The sequence below is a fragment of the Caloenas nicobarica genome, chromosome 18 (genome assembly GCF_036013445.1).
Source record: "Caloenas nicobarica isolate bCalNic1 chromosome 18, bCalNic1.hap1, whole genome shotgun sequence".
NCBI lineage: Eukaryota > Metazoa > Chordata > Aves > Columbiformes > Columbidae > Caloenas > Caloenas nicobarica.
The window spans coordinates 12,189,829-12,212,317 of record NC_088262.1 but is presented as its reverse complement, the minus strand read 5'-3'; the positions used below and the strand labels follow the sequence as shown (position 1 = coordinate 12,212,317).

Sequence of the window (22,489 nt, the reverse complement as noted above, 5' to 3'; positions counted from 1 at the left end):
TCAGCATGGGCTTTCCTGCTGAATTAGCTGGAACGTGCAGTTTGGTATTTGGGTCTTTTTATCTTGCCAGATTAGCCGTGGAAGGACAAACCAGCCAGGGTGAGCAGGAAGGCAGAGCGGTGCTGACAGCCCGCGTCTCTCTGGCATGAAGCTCGCCCATCGCAGCCGCCGGCCCTGCGGTTTCCCTGGCAGAGGGAGTTACCCCAGGTCAGTGTTTTGCACCACGTGCTGCTGGCGTGTTTACCCCGCTACCGAGAACCCAAAGCTCGGAACAAGAGTGTCGTCAGGGCGCAGCCTTGGCTTCCTCCTCCCCAACGGGGCTGGTGGGGCAGCTCGAGGGGAAGGAACCGAGCTCTGGAGCCGCGTGGCTGAGATGCACCCAGCAAGCTGCCGGTGTGCTCCGTGGTACCGCTCCTTGAGTGTGACCTTGCTGCCGGCGTCACCGCAGCCACACTGAATGCAGCCCCGCCACATGGGTGGGGGGTGACTTGGGCTGCCCCCCCTGCTCTGTGTGCGGCCATTAAAAACCACCTGGGATCCTTTTCTGCTGTCCTGCTGTCACCCTGGAGTGTGGCACCGGTGTCCTTAGGATCTCCTGGACCCAAATGAGAAAATCTCCAGGATAAGGAGCAGCACAGCGCCCTGCTCCCAGGAGCCCCCATTCACATGCTGGCGTCACCAGCCCTCGGAGGTGCCTTTGCTGTGGAGCCCTTTCCCCGAGGTGGCTGCTCCAGCCCGGTGGCCACCACCCTGCTGTTTGTCACTCTTGTCACTGCAAGCTGCAGCAACCTCCTTGGCGGTGCCGCGGACACGGCACGGCACCTCCCTGAGCTCCTCCGCTTCCTTCCGCCGGCACGAGCCCCCGAGCCACCATTTTTGGTAACTTCCTTAGGCTGCAGCATGCCCCAAGGAGAAAAACAAGCAGCTCACAGCACAGCAGGTGCAGAGGGCATGGGACAGGAGAGGACACATTGTAGCCCCAACACCTGCAGAAGTTTGACCTCTCCAGATTTAGCCCTCTGGCACATCCCAAATCCTCTGGTTCAGGGATACACCTGAAAAGCTGGGTCTGAAAACAGGAGGTGGGAATGGGGCAGAAGGGATGGGAAAGATCAGGCTGGCATCCCAAAGGCAGAATCCAGCCTTTAAATCTGGCGTGAAGAGCCCAAGCTGAGAGGATGCCGTGGCACAAAGCCTGCTCCACCTGAATATTTGGCTATTTTGCAGGATAGTGCCTTGGAGCAAGTGTCACAAAGACATAGACACGAGACTTTCCCCTTCCTGTTATTTTTGCCACCAGAAAATTTCTCCTCAATTGCTGGCAGCCACTCAGCTGGTGAAGCTCAAGTCCACGTTCCCTGTCCGCGGGGATTTGACTGGGTGCAGAGTGATGCTCCAGCAGTCCCGGAGCAGGAGGCAGCCGGCTCTGAGCACTGGCATCCCACATGGTTTGCATGACAGGTGGTTGCCTCAATGGGTCACCAATTAAAGACGATTTTGACTCTGATCGGGTTTGCTTTTTTTTTTAAAATTCACTGGAATCTCACTGCGAAACCCACATCTATTTCGGCCCCTGAGCAGCTTTCGAATCTCAGAGCATCAGCAGCAAGAGTCACTCTCTTTTGAAAAACCAAAACCCGCAAAGAAACCCAAAGGCAGATTCCTGCCCCTGTCTGCGATACCAGCTGGGCTGGATCTGGCCACAAGCCCCCTGTGGCAGATGGGCCAGCGGGAAGGCGTGGGGGGCGAGTATTGCCAGCGATCGAGGTGGCACAGGCCGTTTCTCAGGAACAACCTTGAAGGCAGCAGAAAAAGGCCATTCCCAAGTGCCACCAGAGCAGAAATCAGCAGCATGTCCCCAGCCTGGTGTCACCCAGCTCAGGCTGTTTGTGGCTTTGTTGGAAGCTGCTGAGGGCTTTTCCAGCAGACATGGGGTGAAGGACTGCATAGGCAGGGAAGAAAGCAAGGTCACAAAATACATAGGATGGAGGAAGGGAGAGAGGGATGGGAGAGGGAGGTCGAGGTGAATGGCTGGAGGGATGGGCAGATGGATGAATGGAGTGGTGGATGGAGGGTTGGAAAGGTGCATGGATGGAGGGGAAGAAGGAGAGATTGATGGAGAGAAGGGTAGATGGATGAATTGCAGGATGGTGGAATGGATGGGTGGATGGATAGAGGAATGGCAGGAGGGAGGGAAGGATGGAGGAGTGGACGAATGGAAGAGTGAAGAGTGGACGGGAAAGTGGTGGGGGGACGGATGGCTGTCAGGATGGATGGATGGATGGATGGAAGGGTGGGTGGCTGAAGGGATGGCTAGCTGGATGAACAGCATGGTGGTGGCAGGGAGGGAAGGATGGACGGAGGGATGGATGGATGGATGAAGGGTGGCGGGACGCAGGGAGGGGTGGCAGCAGGGCTGCGAGGCGGGCAGGTGGCGAGGGCTGGGTGCTGGGGGTACGGACGGCGGGCGGGCCGGGGGCGGGCCGGGCGGTGCCCGGGGCCGGTCTGCGCACACGTGTGGGGCGGGTCCCGCCGGCAGCCCCGCCCGGCCGGTGCCGCCTGCCGGGAGGGAGCGGAGCAGCGCCCGGCGCGGAGCCCCGCGGGGCACGCCGAGGATGGGCAGGGAGCCCCGGCGGCAGCGGCCCTGCAGGTGGGGACAACCGGGGGGTGGCCGTGTAACCGGGGCGGGGGGTCCCGGTGACACCCGCTGTGCCCGGTGTAACCGGGAAGTTCTGTGTTACCGGGGTGGCCGTGTAAGTGAGGCGGGGGGAGTGGGGGGGTCTGTATACCTGTGGCTGTGGAGGGGGCGGGTTCGTTTACAAGCGGGGTGTCCGTGTAAGCGAGGAGCCTGTGCAGCCGGGGGCGCGGTGGGGAGAGAGCGCTCTGCACCGGTGTGCCCGGAGGAGGCTGGGGAATTTGGGGAGGGCTACTTATTGGCGGGGTGTCCAAGGAACAGGGGGAAAATGAACTTGGTGTCGGGGGGCGGGGGGGGTCCCATGTAGCTGGGGGCTAAACCCACCTATGGGGGTGTCACCAGCTGCGGGGTGCTGGCTTTCCCTTGCAAAGTTGGAAGGGAGCACCCTGCACCATGTGTCCCTTGGGGTCCCCTTGCAGCTCAGCGGGTTCCCCGCCCCGCTGCGCCCCTGGCCAGAAGGAGCCAGTGTCACCCCATAGATGGGGACGGGCCCCACTGCTGTGACTCATTTCTCGACTGCAGACTTGTTTGCCTCCACACCGCCCCACGGAGTTGCCGCTTGTGACCCAGGTGTGGGGCCCCAGGGGACACCCCACTGTGCCTGGGTCCTCGGGAAATCCCAGGGGCTCTCCAGCACCCGCCTGGAGTTTTGGCAGGGCCGCTGGCGGGGGTGGCAGTGAGTCACTCTGTGTCACCACAGCAGGAGCTCCCCCCACCTGGCTGGAGGGACCCAAGGACAACAAGTCACCAATTGTGCCCGTCACCCTTGGCTGGGTCCCCCCAGCCCAAGAGGGTGGAGGTGTAACCCCCGGGGGGGTCTCTGCTTTGGCAGCAGGATGTGGTTTGGGATGTGACAAGCCCAGCAGTGTGTCATCCCTCCGGCATCTGAGTGTGGACATGCACCAGTCCAGAGATGTCTCTGTGCTGCTTCGTGCACCAGCCTGGGCTGATAGTTGTGCCTGCGAAGAAGCATCTTCCATCAGGTGCTTCTGTGGCCTTACGGTGCCACCAGCAGCTCCTGTTTAGTGGTCAGTGGTGACTGGAGGGTGCCCAGACCCAGCTGGGCCTCCTGCTGCGCTCACTTCTGCAACAACCTCCCCAAAGGATGTTTAGCTGTTTTGGACGGTGTAAGCCCTCAGGGAGGAAAAGGCTAGGCTGATTCAAATCACTAACGAAAGCGGGAAGAAAAGAGATTTCAGACCTTTGTTTTCGTGTTTATTAACATCTCACTGCTGTTACCCCAGCCGTTAACCTTGCTAATGGTTTGTTTTCAGTGCTGCTGCTCTCAATGCAGCCAAGCTGTGCTCAGGCAGCTGCAGGCTGCTGCTGCTCACCCTGCTGCTGAGCAGCTGCAATTCATTTAGTTCTCCCATTTAGACAAGTTTTCTAAATCTTGGTTTGATACAGAGCCTGCAAACTCCAGGGATATGCAGGTCATCAATGCTTTAATTTTCGCATCTGCTGCAGGGGTTTGTTTTTTTTCTTTTCTTGTTCAGAACAAAAACTTGGATGCAGTTGCAAATTGTTTCCGAAACATGATTGCAAATTGTTTTGAAGCTCTGGGTGTTGCTCAGATTAGAGCTTAAACCTAGAAAGATGAGAAGATAAAGAGTGAGAGCCTGGCAGTGGTGGTTGCAGCGGTTGCATCCCTCAGTCACGGTGGCTGCGTCAGGCGGTGGCTGGCGTGTCCCTTGGAGCTGGGCTGGGCGATGCGCTGCAGGTTTCTGGGCAGCGCGGAGCCCGGGATGCTGCGCTGTGAGTCAGGGGGGCGTTTGGTCCGAGCCCAGCTCCATCCTCATGATGTTGCCCTGCTGGACTGAAACGGGGAGCTCACTGGTCTGCCTTCCCTGGCATCGTGTGGCCATCGCGCTCTTGCTCCCTGCAGCTCCACAGCCCCGTTGGGGCAAGAGGAAGGAGGATGAAAAGTGTTGGAGGTGCTTGTACAGGAGCAGAAGGTATAACGCCGGTGTGCATTGATTTGGGGAGGGGGGTTGGGGCTCCTCACCTGCAGCCCTGCAGCTCTGGTGCTGTAGGATGGTGCGGTGGCCAGTCCCTCCTCCTCCCTGGAGATCAGGGCACCCCAGTTTGGAGAAAAGCAAACCAAAACTTGTCACTTGGTGTCTTTTGCTGAATGTGAAAATGAAGATGTGAATTTTGCATTGAGAAAGAAGAGCTAAACACAGCTAAAAGCATTGGCAGAGGTACGGTATGCTGCTCCGGCAGCGTGTGCTCCCCGTGCTGCAGCAGCCTCGGGGCGGAGGGATGCCAAACGCGGTGATGCTGTCGGCACGGTGCTCTGGCTGCAGCGGGGACCGGGCTGTGACACCCGCTCGGTGGTGTGGGGACTGCGGCGGCCTTGCCATGCTGCAGCTCACCTGGGGTAGTTTCAACTTCTCTTTTTTTGGATGACTGCTGAGCTGTTCTTGGCATGATGGGGCTGCCCACTTTTGCATTATTTTTTTTGCAAGTGGAAAATTGTGCATGGGTTGGTTTGGGGAGAGCCACTCAGGTGGGTGCCCTGAGGCTGGTTTTGAGTGACCGGAGACGACTTCTGCTGTGTCTGAACTCTGCTCCCATCAGCTCTTTCAATTTGTGCTGGGCAGTAGGTGAGAGAATGGGGAGGGGGGATGAGGTTCCTATGGAAACTGTGCCCACTCTGCGGGCATCACGCTGCAGCCCGGCAGTTCTCCCCTTGCTGCAGCTCTGTGCTTTGCAGCCGTGCTCAGCCAGGGAGTTGTTTTGGGCTGGAAATGTCACCTCTGGCTACAGTGGAGGCAAACGTGGATGGAATCCAGGCTCCAGAGCTGCAGTTCACACTCTTTCCCTCCTCTCTACAAGATTTCCTTTCTGCTTCCCTAAGAGGCTCGGTACTGCAGGACTCCCCGTCCTTGCCTTATCTGTCGTAGCTATAGGTGGTGTGGGGATATTTTTGTCACTGGTCTGCTGCCAGCCTTTTCTTTGCGAGGGTCACACCTGTCCAAATCCATCCTTGGAGGTCTACAGGTGACCTCTGGGCACGACATGCAGGAGGATTCGGTGACAACGTCCTGCGCTGCAGCCTGGAGGGGTGTCCAGGACTTGCCACCAGCGCTGGCACCGAGCCCTGTGCACAGGTGGGAGCCTGGGGAGCAGCTGCAGCTCCCGAGCGCCTTTCCCAGCACAGAGACCAAAAAGCCCGTGTTCCTGTTTTTTCTGATCTCGTCTTTGGTCGCCAATTAGCACGACGTGAGAACTTGTCTCCCCGATGACGCGCCTGTGTGACTCCTTGGATGCTTTAATTGCAGGGTTTTCAGCAGCCAGAGCACGATGAAATGGTAATTGTTGTGATTGTTTTCTGTAAAAGACGTGGCTCTTTGGCGGAGCTTAATTAGGAAATAGGGACACTGTTGGGAATGGCTCTGCGATGCGATTTTCCTAATGAAAGCTACTGAATAGGCAGCCTTGTAATGAAGAACAGACTTGCGAGGGGCATTGCCAATTGCTCTTCTCTAGTGTTAATTTTGTATTTCCTCCTCATTGTTTCTAATACCCTCTTGGAAAAGCTTGAAGATAAGATGCTTTATTTTCTTACGCCTCGTATCCTGTTTGGCAAGCTGCGATTATAGCATGTGCATCTGGAATACATGAGTGGCCAGGCGCGAGCTCCTTCAGACTTGTTAGTCTCTGATTTCAAGCTCTGCCGCTGGGGAAGGAAAAAAAAAAAGGAATACAAAAAAAAAAAAGGCAACTTCAGCTTGCGGTCAGATGATCCTCGCCAGCACAGCGGGAGATGCTCGGCTGAGTTTGCAGATGTGTAGCTGGAAGAGAGGTGGCTCCATCGAGTGAGAAGGCAGCGCGATGCTACGGGAAGGGCGGTTCGTTTGGAAACAGTGTGGCGGGGTTCCGTGTTCGAGGTTTGGCTGTTTTCATCTCGGATGTCCTCTCCTTGCAAGAGAGATTGCTGTGTTTAACCTGCCACGTGTGAGAGTTCACCCCGGTTTGAGTCTCCTGCTGCTAAGAGGAGCCTTGAGGCCGGTTCCTGCCGGGGCAGCTGTGAGGTTCAGCTCCCACCTGCGCCGCTCCATTCCCGGAACGGGGCTGGTGACCCCTCCGGTGTGTGCCCGGGGAGATGTGGGCTCCAGCGCTCCCTCCCCAGCTGTACTGGGCAGTGAAAAGGGCTGCGGATGTTTTTAGCCAGCAGATGTGAGCGTGAGCCTCTTGCTGAGTTGAAAGGGGAATGGGAAAACGCTACCTGGCTGGGTGACATGGTCCTGTAGTGCTGTGACAACTATTAATGACTCTTAGTGCTGCAGGGACTGTTTGTAAGAGAGACGGCAGTGGGGCTCGGCTTTCCCTCAAATGCTTTGTTTCGTTGCCCAAATTTCCCACGGTGCTTGGGGTGAGAGCACCTTTGGGTGCTCCTAAAATGCTGCTGGCCCTTATTTTGGGGTGGGTTTAAGTAGGAGCAATGCCCGGGAATGGAAGGGCACACGGGAGCACCGTCCCCTGGTCACACCGCTCACGGCTGCCCAGCGCTGCTACGGCTGAGCAGGAAAGGCTCGGCTTCAAACCAATCTTGTGACCGTCCTTAGCAGCTGCTGTGGTAGGGAATTAATCTTTTTTTATCCTGTGTTGGAGGGGTTTGAGCTCTAACATCAAGGTATTTTCAATATTGTGTTAAAGTCTGTTGCGATGCAGCGTTGTGTGGATGGGTGTACAGCTGGTATGTGCAGGCTGTAGGAAAGATGGTGTTGTCTCAAGCTTGCAAAAGTGTTTTTCATCCCTTCCACAAAGGCCCCATTCTTTGTCTCAAATTAGGATGAAATGCTTCCCCTTTCAGCTGCTTCCCCCATCGCTCTATGTCTATTTAAACCCATGGCTCAGAGGCTTCTCTGCAAACAAGCTCTCATCCTTTCAGGTGGCATTTCCCTTTTCTCATTGTTTCTGGCACTCTGTACATGTGAAACTTCACGAATGTTTCTTCATTCTCGGTGTGTTTGTGTTATTAAACCTTGCAAATCGGTACACACGCCATGCGCGACCCGCAACCTCCCACCTCCTGCGGCTGCATGATGGAGTTACAGCAGCTCCCGGGTGTGGAGGCTTTGCAGTCTGACCCAGCAAAGTCCAGGCTGCAGGCCCTGGCTTGGCGACATCTCTGCTGCTCCTCATCCGTGTGTGTGAATCCTGCTCATCTGAGGGGGTTCTTGCTTGAGGTTTGCCTCCACAGATCAATTAGCTGGATTGCAATCAAAGCCCACAAGCCTAAGGTCCCCAAAGGACTGCTCATGAAATGCAAATTGTTCCCAGGCTGATCTGGTCTGAAAGCCGGTGGGTGTCTGAGCCTTTAGGGAACTTGGGTGGTGTGAAGGAATGGCTACGTGGGCCTAAACCCACTTTTGCTGGTACAGAGCACATCTAGAGCCTGGGGACCTCCTTCATGGTGGGCCCTGAGCTGCTGGATTGTTGCATTTGGCTTAGAAGTGATGGCAGGCTGGTGGATATTTCAGGCACCCCACCTGCCCCCTGTGGTCTCCAGCCAGAACGCTACCACGAGCAGGATGTTTTAGGATGCTGGGAGTAGCCTTTGACTCTGCAGAAGTTGGGCGCTTGCGGTCACTGTCATGCCTCCTTGTCTCTTAGTGGAGATCTGAGCCAAGTCCCAGCCCCGTCTGCCATGCCACTCCTGCCCATCATGGGAGGGACTGGGGACTGGAAGGGGTTCAGGCTGCCTTTGCTGCTTGAGCTGTTACACCCCTTGCTCCTGTGATGTGTGACTGGAGGGATTTGGGGACTTGCTCCACATGTGGGAGACCAGCCATAGGGCTGTGCCAACCTGGCTGGAGGTACTTTAGGGATGGGGTGCTCTCAGTGTCCCTTGCAGCTGCCACATCACTGTCAAATGTAATCACTGTGCCAAGAAGAAAGGATGGATAGTTGTGGGTAGGGTCTTCATGTGAAGAGGATACCTTTCAGCTTATCTTCTCCATGGCTTTTTGGACCAAGGATGGTCCAGCTCAGGGACCTGCCCTCAGCCATGGGGCTTGGACCTTGCTCGTTGTGTTGGGATGGCCCTGAGCTCTCCAGCCCCAGCATCTTCCCTTTGTGCAGCTTGCCCTTTTCCACATCTGCAGGGTTTGGCACATCTGGGTTGCAGCAGTGGCCTCTCGCACAGCTTGAGCCTGCTTCTTCCCAGAGGCTTGGAAAGGTTTTGTGCTGGAAGCTTGTCATTCCCCTCTCCAATGGCAAGTGTGGATGCTGCTGTGATATTTCAGCGCCATGGGCTGTTTGAAGATGTTTGGGAGCTGAACAGCATGGTGGGGTTGGCCACTGCTGGTCATCCTGCTGTTGGATGGATGCCCACCTCTTCTTGGTCTGTCCCTTTGTTTGGAGACTTCCGTTCTTCTCGTTGATTATGATGGTGGTTCTGCAGCTGTAACGAGTAGTCTGGTCAAAGAGGGGCTCACACCCTTCTGTGAGCTCTGGAAGCACATGCGAATCCCAGTTCCTTGGCCTGAGAGTGATGGGGAACAGCAAAACCTGTCCTTGCCATCGTGTGTCTGGTGTGGTGCTGCAGCCAGCGGTGCTGGGAGTGAATTGAAGGTTTTGGGCAACCAAGCCAGGGACTGAAAAGGCTCCTGGGTTCCCAGCAGGGCCTCCACAATGGCAGGAAGCAACTTCTAAAGCTTCCTTTGGATACACAAGGCCTTGGGGGAAAGATTTACTTGCTTGTTTATGCTGTAAGTTAATCTATTTAGTGGGTTTGGCATTAAAGCTCACAAAAAGCCCTCTGAAATGGTCACGCCGCTTGTTTGTAGCGCTTTGTCTCTCACTCACTTTGTTTCACAGCTGGAGTAGTTAAGCAGAGAGACAGAGCCAATTGAAATCTCGCGTGTAAACTTGTTTTTCCGAATAGGCTGAAGGAATTAGCAACAGCTCTCGCTGGCCTTCAGTGCAGGGGAGCTGCCAGGGGCAGCTGGTCGGGGTCCCCTCTGGGAGGGCCCCTTGTCTGTGTGTGCTCTGTGCCACTCTGCTGGGCTGCAGGATGGGGATGGTCCCTGGCCCTGTTGAGACTAAAAGATGATTTGGCAATAGGGAAAAAAAAAAAAAAAGAAAAAAAAAAAGAGGGGGAACAAAACCCAAACCCCACAACAACAAACAAAAAACCACCACCATAAAAACCAACCTAGAACCCCACCCTGTGGAGCAGGGAGCAACATGACATATTTTTTTGGGAGGGGTCAAGAAGTCTTAGGAAGAGTTTGGAGAGGCACTGGAAAGTGCTGAGTCAGTGGAACAAAGAATAGCTGATGAGAATTTTTCATGATATCGTGGTATCGCCGTTTTCCTTTGTGTTTGATGCTATCCTAAATATGATAGTGCCACCCACGTGTAATCTTGCATAGTAAAAACGGATTTTCCTCAAGGGCCATGTCCAAAGAAGCCCAATGCACACACCGACCATCATAGAAAGTGTGTGGGACAGCTGGGGTTGAGGTCTGTACCCAGAGGTGGTTGGTGCTGGGCTCCCTCCCAAGCTGAGGACTTTGTTGCAGCATCCTCAGCTTGGTAAGGAACCCAGCATCTATAGCCACAGTGAAGCCTTCAGCTTGGGAAGGAGCTCAGCGCCTGCTACATCTGGGCATGGACCTCATCCCCAGCTGTCCCACATGCTTTTGGGAGGGTGTCTCCTGCTGAGCATGGAATCACCTGGAGTCTTATCCCCTTTGCCCCATGTGAGTGGCCATAAGACTCTTCCCATGGGGATGTCTCCTTTCAGTCTGTCCCACCAGGATGAACAGCCACCCAGGAGAGTGTTGGGAGGAACCATCCGACACTGTTGTGTCCTTCACTTCCTTCTTGGCAGGGACAGCTTGGGCTGCTGCCTTTATTTTGGGAAGCACCTTTTTTTTTTTTTTTCTCTAAATTATGCATGTGCTGTTTTTTTGGTGGTTTGTTGGTTTTTGTTTTGTTTTGTTTCGTTTTTCCCCTGGTTGTGTCCTGTGACACACAGCCACTTCTCTGCTGAACTTCCACCTTCCCTGGAGTTTCCATGACATAGGGCTGACGGCATCTGGCATCCAGCACCCAGCATGGCTTGGCCAACCACCATTGCTATCTCCAGCCTAAATCTTCTCAGGGCTTAGCTTGACACTGGGCTTGTAATAGACTCTGATGCTGGATGAAACTTTAACCTTCGCTGCTGTGATAAAGACTGATACAAGCTAAAATTAACCCTTGCATCATGTGGTGAGGGGTTTTCATAATTGGTGCCAGGATCAAGTACATTTTCTCTCTGAAAAGCAAGTATATATAACTGGTCTTTTCTTACTCAGATCAGCCATGTGTCATTTCTGCTGTTTTTTGAGGAGAAAGATAGAGGCTTTTCTTACCCAGGCTGAGTTTGGCCAAACCCACACACCCATGGAGTGGTCATGGATGGGTTGGGGTTGCTGATGTCCTGGGCTGTCTCTTTGCACCCATTGCAGGCTGGGCGAGAGCGGGGTTTGGGTGCCAGGGAGGTGTTGCTGGCGGCAGAGGTGCTATTGCTGATGAAGGCCAGACAAGAGGAGATGGGCTTGGCTTTGGGCTCCTGGCCAGAAAGCAAGGCATGGGCTGCAGAAACCTGCCAGCCTTAGTCTGGGTGTCAGACCCTGAAGGGGTTGAGCAGATGCGGAGATGAGGTTCTCAGGGACATGGGTTAGTGCTGGTGTTGGGGTAATGGTTGGACTCAATGATCTTAAAGGTCTCTTCCAACCAAAATGATTCTGTGATTCTAAGGTGAGCAAAACATTGATGGAGAGGAGAGAAAAAGAAGCACAGGGTAGGGAATTTATTGTTCAGCATCAAGATGTACTTTGCAATAGTGAAATCCAAGAAATTCTCACAGACCTCTGTAGCTGCTCATCTGCCTGGAGGCAGGAGGATTGTCAAGGCAATGGGGACAAGGAGGGCAGACTGGAAGGGCCATCAGGACTGGCAGGGCTGCTGAAGGTCTCCCTGGCCTTAGGGCAGGGACCACTGTCCCTCTGTCATTCGATTTGAGTCTGTTGCTGCTCGTTCTGCCTTCACGGACATGGGCACAGATAGGTCTCCTCTTTACAGCAGCCTTTCTGTAATGGAGTTTATCCCATTTCCCACCCCTATCAGAGCAGGGCTTCAGTTTGAAGCTTGTCCTTCAGCATCTCCAGGAATGAGTCTTTTGCAGCTTCCTGCAGAAACCATTGCAAAAAGTAATGGACCTTATTCTAACAACATTCCTCCCTGTGCCTTTCACTTCCCAAAGCTTGGTACTTGAACAGTTCAAGAGCATTGCATTACAGCAGCTAAAAATAACGGAATATGGAGACGAAGGGTGAAGCCTGTGTTTTTAGCTGGAGATGAAGGCAGCATCTTGCCAATGGTAAGAGTGGCTTCAATTGAAAGGGCCTGCAGTGAGTCACTGGGGCTGCATACAGATAACTGTCTTTTTGGAGAAAGAGAGAAGGTACCATCGGAACTGTTCTCGGTGATGGCTTGGTGGGAGTAATTTAGAGGTTTGTATTTCTCGGCATCAAAATACATCACAGCTTTAAAGGGGTAGTGAGTGGAATTCCCCTGTTATCTGTTTGTCAAGAATACACTAGATCTTGTCCTGAAAAATCGTCGTTGTAAAAAAGAACATTTTAAAAATAAGTCAAGAGGAAGTCTCAGTTTGCAGAATGGGTGGTAGGGAGGTTTGCAGATAATTCTGTGCTGGACACTATTGCACTGTTGTGGTTTCAGTTTCCCCTAAGCGTTGCTGCTCGGGTCTAAAGCTGGTCGTGGCCTCCGTGTAGCCGCCTGTTCACAATGCTAACCTCGCAGCAAGGGAATCGTTCACTTACAGAAGGTCCCAGAATAATTTACAAGTGCCTTCAGCTTGCATGAGTCTGTGATGTATCGCAGGCTACTTCTCTCGACCTACTGACCACCCCCCTTCTAATCCCCCCCAGGTCCCGTTGCCCTTCCTGGCCACAAGGGCCCAGTGCTGGCTCATGGTCACCCTGCTGTCCCCAGGACCCCCAGGCCCCTTTCCCCTACACTGTTCACCAACAGCTCGTTCCCCAACTTATACTGGAACCTGGGGTTGTTCCTGCCCAGATCTGGACTCTACACTTGCCCTTGTTATATTTCATTAAATTTTTCCCCGCCCAACTCTCCAGCCTGTCCAGGTCTCTGAATGGCAGCACAGCCCTCTGGCCTGTCAGCCACCCCTCCCAGTCTGGTGTCATCAGCAAACTTGCTGACAGTCACTCTATTCCCTCATCCAAGTTGTTGATGAATATTTTGAATAGTACTGGTCCCAGTACCGACCCTTGAGGGACTCCACTAGATACAGGCCTTCAACAACATAAAGGTGGTTTCAATCTGAAATCACTAAAATTTTGTTGCGATTGCATTTTGTACATTTTAGGGGCAGCCCCACCTGCTTGTGTAGCTTATTAAAAAATGACTGAAAAAACCCCATGACTCAAGAGAGGAGAGCCAGCGACAGCCCCCAACAGCAGCATTCAGTGATGATGTGATCTTCCCATGGGCGCTCGGGTGCTGGGGCCTCCCTGGCTCCTCTGCCATCACTTCAGATCCTGCTTACCCAGCCTTAGCAGGTTGGGTAAGAGATTGCACCTTCCCTCCAGGAGTGATGGGGAGGCGCTTGGTTATAGGCACAGTTCAGCTGATTTCTTCAATAACCTCAGGTGAGGGTCCACGACTGGTCCTGCCACAGTTGGTGGGAATTTTGCTACTGGCTGAAGAGCTAATGCAGCTTTAGCGTGGAAATGAGACCTCTGCTGCCTTGTCCCACATACCACTGGTGTCTGTAACTGTCTTTTGCTAGCCCTCATGTGCTCCAAATAACTAAGTAATGATGCGTTTATTCTCATTTATCTGTGTTTTCTAGATTATCAGTACTCTAACGTAGTTAATCTGTGAAATAACCTGGTAAAATTGACCTTGGGCAGTTTTAAAGCACACATTCCATCTTCAAAGGTGGAAATAAGTCTGTTTTTACAGCAGAGACTTTAAAGTGGTGCACTCGTAAAGCTTTCTTGGACCGGTGGTTTATTGAAAGCTGCTCGTTCCAGCCTCTGGCACTCTTCCTCAGAGCTTACACCTGCTTGCCCAGAAGTGGAAGTCTAGTGAGCAGTCCTGGGGATCTTGAACAGACAAAGTCGCTTGCAAAAATGTTGGCTTCTGCTTTTTTTTGTTATGAATCAAATTTTGGGGTAAAGAAGTGAAAGCTAAACTGAGTCTATCGCAATTTCCGCGTTCCCATTATTGCACTATCAGAGGGGTTTGAAACATTTGTTTGTGCAACTGCTGCATAGGGAAGGAAGTGTGATTATTCCCAATTTGCATGTGGGAAGCTGCTTAGGAGAATAAGGATGGGAGTTTTCTTGGTAAGGACACCTGCCTAAAAATCTAGGCCTCTGATTTAACTTAGTCTTTGGGCTCCCCCTGAAGAGGGGTTCAAGTTGGATGGGATGAGCTGACCTCCATACCAGGTACTCCTTCTGTCTGTAGATGTTGATTTGCTTAGAGGTTCACCTCATTTTTGCATAGGTAAAGTTAGAGGCAACAGATCCTACCCCTGGGATAGTAGACCCAGTGTCACTATGGAGCTTTGTGGCAGAGTAAATAGTTGATGTGGGTTCTCCAAAGTCGCTGGATGATTTTTTTGCTCAGTTATCTTGCCTTGGACTATTGGGTTTTTTTTGGCTCAGGATGGTAATCCTGAAGTTGTAAGAAACAAGAGACCAAGAGCTTTCACTGGTCTTTTTTGCCTTGATATATTTTGTTGGCTGTGCAGTGGGTTCAGAAATGTTTTCAGGATGTTAGAGGCTTTCTTCATTTTGCTGTGCACTTTGGTGTGCCGCTAAGAGCCTTGGTGGGAATGCCAGCAGAGCTGCTGGTGGTCCAGGGTGTTTGGAGAAGAAAGGGTAAACCACTCTGGCAGAAAGTCATCGTGCATATGTATAAACCCCCTTCTGGACCTAAGCCCAGTGCATCAGCCAGCTCTGGGTGGCTTCATTTCATCTGAATCCTTGCAGTGATCAAGCATTTTGTAGGCAAATAATGGCATGGTTTTCTTCTTTAGATGGTGGTGAGTGTTGACTTGCATCCCACAGCGGTTCCCTCCCTGAGCAGCTGCACCTTGGGGATTTTTTGGAGGAGAACTGAGTTATCCTGCTTAATCCAGTCGTCTGGCAGGGTTGTCCTGCTCAGCAGTGGTGAGACCTGAATGATCCCTTCCCTTGGTCCATTGCTCTGAGGTCGCAGCTGGTTGTTGCTGTTGATGCTGTCTGTGCCAGCGGTGGGAAGTGCGGGAAGTCCTGACTTACCCTGGTGCCTCCTCACCAATAACTTGTACCCAGTGGAGGAAGCTCTGGGAGAAGAGAGGCTCGTTAGGGTGGGGTCAGGTTATGAGCTTCTTGAGGAATGATCTAGATGGCTCAGGAAAGTGAATCTGCCCATCTGTATGACCGATCAACTCATATCATTAGTCTTAAGTAGTCATTAAAAAAGGCTCAATCTGTCAGATTCAGGGTCCCCCCATCATCTGAAAGGCTAAGGCTGCATGTGTCTGTTGAGGACCATGAATGGCCACTGATAACAAAACGCAGATAAATTTTCTTGGTAGTTTATTACAGAAGAGCAAATATTGACCACCTCTCTTACTTTTTTTTTTTTTTCCTCCAAGCCATCAGATTGCTGGACAACGGCCTTGCAAACCAATGTGTTACCTTCTAGAGACTCGACATGCCTGTAGAGCCCCCGCTGAGTTTTGCTGTCCATGAGGATTTGGTCCATCTGAGAAAGTAAATTTTTCCTCATGTGTTCTGGGGAGATGCAAGCCTCTGCGCCCTTAAAGATGGCAGATCTTGTGATGGCTCCTCTGTGTTCTGTCTTCTCAGTAACGCCCAACGAGGTGCAAATTATGGATGTCACGTTTTGACCTTGTGACTGTCAATATGTGTCTCTCTGCTAATTAATGCACTGTAATTCCTGTGCTAGCAGATATTACCTCTAAAAATATCTAGAGGTGCCTCTCTGGTGGTAAGGCCGCAGCAATAAGTTTTAAGCAGGGAATATGTGAAGGCCTGATCCACTCTTTAGCTGTGCTGCAGAAAGCTTCTGGTAATGGGGCTTATCAAACTCCCTTGGGGAAGAGAGGCAGGAGATTTTGCCCTCTAAATGGGGATGACGTTTGTGTTGGTGTCAGCAGAAACCCAAGCTGTATGGCTGTAAAGAAAGCTTATGGAGCGTTGCTTGAATCTGCCATCCATGCTGGAAGACAGACCCAAGCTGCTTGGGTAGAGTGTAGGCCCTGTCCCCCATTCCCACGCTGGGCAAATGGGGGGAAACCCTGGTGATGAACAGTGGAAAGAGTCTTTCGTTCAGACGTTTGTCAGTGGTTGATACGTAGCTATTCCTTTAGTATGCAGGCAGGAAGAGTCCTCCCCCATTGTGTGGGGAGGAGCAGATCTCTTGGCTGCTCTGGATCTTTTCTCCCCATCACTAGACATTGCTACGTGGCCAAGGGAACTGACCCCCTTTAAACAAGAAGACAGGGCCCCAGGGTTGCTTGAGCCCAGCCTTGCTGTACGTGTTTTCATTTAGTGGAGCACAGAAAGTCATTGCTTGGCCCTGGACTACTGCTTTCACACATCTTTCCTTCCCCAGCATCTCCGTCGCTGAGCCGCATGTCCTGCTGTGCTGTCTTGCAGCCTCGTGAACGCTGAAGGACAGCACAGTTATTTCTGACCAAATCATTTGTGTGTGGTCTTTATTTTTGTATTTTCTCGAACACAACTGTTGAGTTTCCTGGAACTGCTTGGCCCAAACCAGAGCCCTTTGCATGTTAATAACCTCACAGCTCGTTTGCACAGCGTGGCGGGTGCCACGTGTGGCTCTCGGATGTTGCAGGAGAGTGAAATCATCCTCCAGAATAGGAAGCGGTGGCACAACTTCCTCCCGGCTCCAGAGCACTTCTCGTTTTGGCACCAGTGAGCAGGAAGGCGAAGTGAGAAGATCTCTGTTGAAAATGCAGAAGTGCAGGTTGCTCTTGGAAACCATCGCAGTGGGCGAGCCCACGGCGGAGCCCTCTGCTTCGGCCGGTGGGGAGGGGTATGTTTGTGTGCGGATGGATTCAGGCTTGTGGCTTCCTCTTCAGATGGGAAGTCTCCTCGGTGCGTAACAAGAGGCAGAGGATGGATGGGCTGTGGGCTCTGCAGACTTCGCTCCAGAGAGTTGCCTTCTCCAGTTCTTCTGCCTTTGGGAACTAGCAGTCTGTGTCCCTGCTTACCCATGTGTTGTCTTCGATGTCAGCCCCGCTCGTTGCTTAATCCCACAGGATTATTCCCGCTTTTTGGGATGGTTTTTGTGCTACTGGAGAAGCAGAGCCATTGTCCAAGCTCAGGCTGTGCTTGTTCAGGTGCTGTTGATTGTTTGCAGCGGCTGCTGCTGAGTTTTGGGCTGGAATTTTCTTTGACCCCATTTGATTACTGAGTCCTACGTGCTCAGCTGTAGGGCAGAAACACCGTAGGGAAAGTAGCTCATGCAAAACCACCTAGAGCCAACGCATTTCCAGATACACAGATGACTTTCCAAAGTCACACGGCAGATCCTGCAGTAGACACCCCACAACGTATTTTGGAAGGACTCAGCCATGGCGCAAGGCAGCTGGTGAGGTGTGCGAGCCCATGGCGGGACAGTAGGGATGGACACATGGGGGAAAGCAGATGACATTAAGGACATGCTATGGGTGAAGATGACTGAGGGTCACTTTGCCTGTGTGGGCCCTTGGGTCCCCTGCACAGGCACGGCAGATCTTTCCTCCTCCAGCCTGCGCTGGGCACAAGCGTTGCTGTAGCTCCGGGAGCTTTGGTGGGTCTGGTGGAAGGAAGAGTCTGTGTCCCCACCAAAGAGCCATCGCATCTCTTACCTCGACTCTGCTGCCTGCTGGAGCATGATGTTTCTCAGTCTATTTAGAGAGATGGTGAGGTTGGGAGGGGCTGGAAGAAAAGCTGTTGTTGGGAGTGTTGTCTAGAGAGGAGGTGCCGTCACGAGGGAAGTGTCTGTGTGTGTTGGCAGTGAGAACAGGCAGAGCGGAGCGGTTGTGAGTCCGACGCTACAGCTCGTGCAGGACCTTTGCGGTCTCTTCCGAGATCTACCAGGGCTTTGCCCTGACACCTTGGGTGAGTTACTTTTTCTCCTCTCAGCTCTTCTCCACCTTTTTTCCTGCCAAGGGCACACAGGAACGTCTTTGTGGCCATAGCACAGGCTGCCACCACCATTTCTGCCCATGAAGGATGTGAAGTGGGACAATCTATAACTGACAGTGCTGGGCTGCAAGATGTCCTAGTGCAGATGTGTTATTCCTGTACATTGTGCTTCCCCTACTTGAGCTTTTCAGCAAGACAAGAACTAGATATAAGATTACGGAAGATAGGTAGACAGACAGAAGATTATGGAATATATACACACACACCCCAGATGTAAGAAGTTTGTAGCCCTGGTTAGAAGTGTCTGCCCACTCTTGTATCATTGACATCTTCCAATATGCAAAAGCCCTGATCTAGATCAGCTGCTGCTGGAGGACTGAACTTCTACCGGTAGGGCTGTTCTGCTCTGGTCCAAGCTGAAGTGGCCAAGACCAGAGCGTGGGCTAAAACACGTTCAATTTGGGCAGATCATAGAGTGTTTCCAGGTTTTGCCTGCCTCGGGGTTGCTAATATGAGAAGCTGTGGTTCAGCTCCTGTCACTTGCTTGGTTGGGTTGTGAATCTCAAGCCAAGACAAACGGCTGCAGCTTTCTGCCTGAGAGGGTGGGGGAAACTCGAGCATGGAGAGCATCTCCCCAGTGATATTTCTCCTCGAACGGGGGACTTCTGCCTTTGAAAGTCAAAGCAAAACCAGAAGAACCACCTCCATCCCGTCGTGACAGTGAAGTCCACGTGAGTGTTGCTGTCGGTGTGTTTGCAGGGCCGGATTTCCCAGCTCTCTGTGTAGCTGCAGCCGTGTTTGTGTTGGGTTATTGAGCTGCTGTGGTGCAGGTTTGATCGCAAACAGGCAGAGCAGCTCTGCCACGATGCAAACGCAATTATTTGGATATTTAGACACAGTTCTTAGTATCCAGTTCACGGCTGAAACTGCTGAACTTCTAAGAAGATGTCTTCATTTGTGATGGGATGAAGGATCATGGTCTGTAGCACTAAATGATAAATGTTTTGTCACTTTGACAGTAGACTTAAACCCGAATCTTTCATATCCCAGCAGGCAGCCTAGTCTGCAAGGCCATTCTGTCCTTGCCAGGGATACTGCAGTGGTTTAGGAGTGATCCTGGGAGTTGAGAACGTCAAATAGATGAAGCAAAGGCTTTGTTTGACACCAAAATGTTCAGGAGGGAAGAGTTTCATGTATACAGGACTGAACTTTCTTCCCTAAACCAGAAGGCAGGAGGTAACCGCAGGCACCCTGTGTGCCTCCTGCCAGCCTCGGAGCGCCCCTGGTGACAGGGAGGTGACAGCCCGGGGCGCGTGCTGCTCCCATCCCCGTGGGCTGAGCTCCTGTCTGCTGGGTGACGCCTTGTTATGGGACTGAGAAGCTCCTGCAGCCTGGGGGGTATCTGAAAGCTCCAAGTTTCAAAGTTGATTTTTTTTTTTTTCTTCCCCAGCTCTAATTTTAACAGGCACGCTTTGGAGAAGTACTTTGAAGCCTTAATTGCAATTACGAATCTTCTTCTGTTCCCAGGTTTCCCCTAATTGGCTTCCTGTGAGAATTTACAAAGCTGGTAAAAACAAAACGGCCGTGTTTGTGAGGGAGTTGGTGGCATGAGATTCCTGAGCCCAAATAAAACTTTGCTCAGCGGAGACTTCTCGTGCGCTGCCTTGCAGTGCTGCGATCAGACCCGTGGCCAGACGCTCACAAGGGTGGCATTATCTACAACGTAAGCTGATTTACATGCTTGCATTTTGAAAATGCTAATCTATTTTGAGGTTTTTTTTTACTTCCGCCTCCCTTTTCCTTTTCAGCCCTCTCTAATCTGCTGCGCTCTCTTGCCAGGTTCCCAGCTCCTTTGGCTGGCATGGGCCCCAGCTAAATCCTTTATCTGTCTATTTGGCAACCCTAGGCGAAGTAGTTAGCAAAGGAATGACACTTTTCCTGGCTCATTAATTAGATTAACTGAGCTGAGTGGTTGCTGCTGTCGCAATAGTCTGGACAAGGCAGTTCTGTATTTTGTTTCTTAGGAATTTTGGTTTTTAAAAAAAATAGAGCTCTAAGGAAGTTCTGGTATTAGCGGTCAAATCCATGACTCCCCTGCAGGTACTGCTGTTGAGGAAAAATGTGGTTTTCTCTTGCATAGCTTTATTTCTGCAATTTGCTGCTGCCTGAGCAGTTCTGATTGCCTGTCGTTGTTTTACTGCTCAAAAACTTTGAGGATGGGTATCTGGGTACTGTGCTCTCGAGGAGCCTGTGGCAGGATATCTCGGTTAAGGCAAGTGGTTCTTGTGGGTTAGAAATAACCTCTATGAAATATTAGTATGTTTTAATGTATTATAAATATACTTTCTGATGTGTCCTGCTCTGCCAGCCTTACCTGCCACGGCTATAAATGGGATTGTGAAGGCTACATTAGGAAATAAAAATAACAAGTTGAAAGAAAATGATGCTTTATTTGCCTGACGGAGCATGGTGCAGCAGGAACCTCTCTCTTTGCTTTTGGAGGAGGAAACTGAGGCACAGAGAGGTTGCTCGCCATGCCATGGCACCAGAGCTCTTGGTTTCTATTGCGGACTTTCAGTTCCCCCTGTAACCACCAGACAACGCTGGCCTTTTCTTGGCTTGAGGTCTGTGTGCAAGGTGAGCGTTGGGGGGTCTTGTCATCTATTGCAAGCAGGGAACTCAGTGCCAGGGTGCCGGGGCACCCTGTGGGGGCTGGTGGGTGCTCGTGACGTTGATGTGCTGCTGCGGCTGTAATCCTGTTTGCAAACAGGCATCTTGGAGACACCAAACTGGGGGTTGCTCAGCCTGCGTTGGGGACAAGGGAAAGGGTCACTCCAAAGAACAGCAGTGCTAAACTGGGCAGTATTTAAGCTCCTTTTGTATAGGGCACTTTATTGGTGCAAACATCTAAAATTAAAATTAATGACTTGCCCATGACTGGATAGGGGCAAAAGCCTGATAGATATGTCTTGCTGGCTTGTCCTCCTCCAGTCCTGCAAGTCTACAGGGGGTGGTTCTGCTTGGGTCTCCTGTTCCTTGAGATTGCAGAGACTTTCCTTGTAAAGGGGATATACAGGAGAAGATGGGAGTCAGGTACGTTTGGAGCAGCAGGTGTGGAAGGGAGTGCTGTATGGTGTGAAATGGCATTTTCTGGAGAACAGGAGCTGAGGGGAGATCTTCTGATCTCTGAACTGCCCGAAAGGTGCTTGGAGCCAGGGGGGGTCGGGCTCTGCTCCCCAGGAACAAGCGCCAGGACCAGAGGAAACGGCCTCAAGTTGCGCCAGGGGAGGTTGAGGCTGGATCTGGGGAACAATTTCTTCCCCAAAGGGCTGTGGGGCATTGGAACAGGCTGCCCAGGGCAGTGCTGGAGTCACCATCCCTGGAGGGGTTGGACAGACACATAGATGAGGTTCTCGGGAACATGGGGCAGTGCCAGGGGTGGGTTAATGGTTGGACTCGATCTTGAGGGTCTCTTCCAACCCAAATGTGATTCTATGATCTCGGGAGGGTGATCCTGTCCTGGGCACAGCCCGCAGTGGTGGAGGCTCCGTGCAGACCCGTGGCTGCTCCAGCCCATGCCCAGCGCAGGGTCTGCCCCATCAGCTGCTGTCACTGGACAGGAGGGGGTCTGGTCCTCCTTCCCTGGTCACTGCATCCCCATCCCTGGCTGGGAGCAGTGGGATGAAGTGCTGCAAAGCCCGTGCTCATGGAGAGGAGGTCAAGGCTTTTAGCACAGGCTTCCTAAAGTGACTATCTCTAACTTGTATTATGCCATGTCCAATGGGAGACAGCTGTTTAAAACCTCTGAAGGGAGGAGGGTGTTTGGCAATTTTTAAAAGCCAGAGTTGGTGCCAGGTTCAGCAGCCGGACCCAAGCAGGCTGCCTGGGGAAAGGGCTTTGCTGTCACATCCCTCAGCTCCGGGAGCCACTTTGCCCCTGCAGCTCCAGGGGATCTGTCAGTGACTGCCCGCAAAACCACCCACGGATGCTATATCTCCTTATTAGATGTCTCATCTCGTTACCCTTTCTGCAAACTCATTTCAAATTGGGCTGGCTTGTGCCTTGGCTGATACAAAGATGAAAACCCAATGGTGATTTGGGGCTGGCAGCACTCGTGCTTGTAAAAATGATCGCAGTGTTTAGAGACGAAGAGCTGCTGTAGTTACTGGAAGGAGTTTTGTAGGCAAAGAGCTGGAGGAGGAGAGCAGAAATAGTTGCACAATGTCAGAAAGCTGTGACCAAAAGCAATTTGCACTTAACCCACTTGAGAGCTGCCCTCTCAGAAAAGTAGCAATTGTTTATTTAGCAAGAACCCACCGCTGGTAAAGGCAAATTGCCTGCTAATTGGTCTTTCTGCTGAAGGCAGAAGGGTCAGGCCAGCTAATTAGCCAGGTCTTTACGTCTCTCCAGTTAATTTGGAGAGCGGAGCATGTTCCCGAGGGAGGTGGGTGTCCCAGGAAGGTTACCCGATCAGTTCTGTGTCTTTTGATCCCTCCCGGGGGTGAGCTGGGAGCTGGCAGATGTGGGACATGAGCTCGAACTCTGTCTGTCAAAATCACCTCACAGTTAT

At 52.2% G+C, this 22,489-nt stretch overlaps 1 protein-coding gene across 2 annotated transcripts in view; it reads left to right on the top strand.

Annotated features, from left to right (window-relative positions):
• The first annotated feature begins 2,584 nt into the window (after nucleotides 1-2,584).
• PIK3R5 (phosphoinositide-3-kinase regulatory subunit 5) overlaps nucleotides 2,585-22,489 on the top strand; it is a 63,546-nt gene continuing 43,641 nt past the window's right edge. For both annotated transcript variants that reach the window (XM_065647827.1, XM_065647826.1), the window contains exon 1: nucleotides 2,585-2,650. The gene's annotated coding sequence lies outside the window, so the exon portion shown is untranslated. The remainder of the gene's footprint in view (nucleotides 2,651-22,489) is intronic.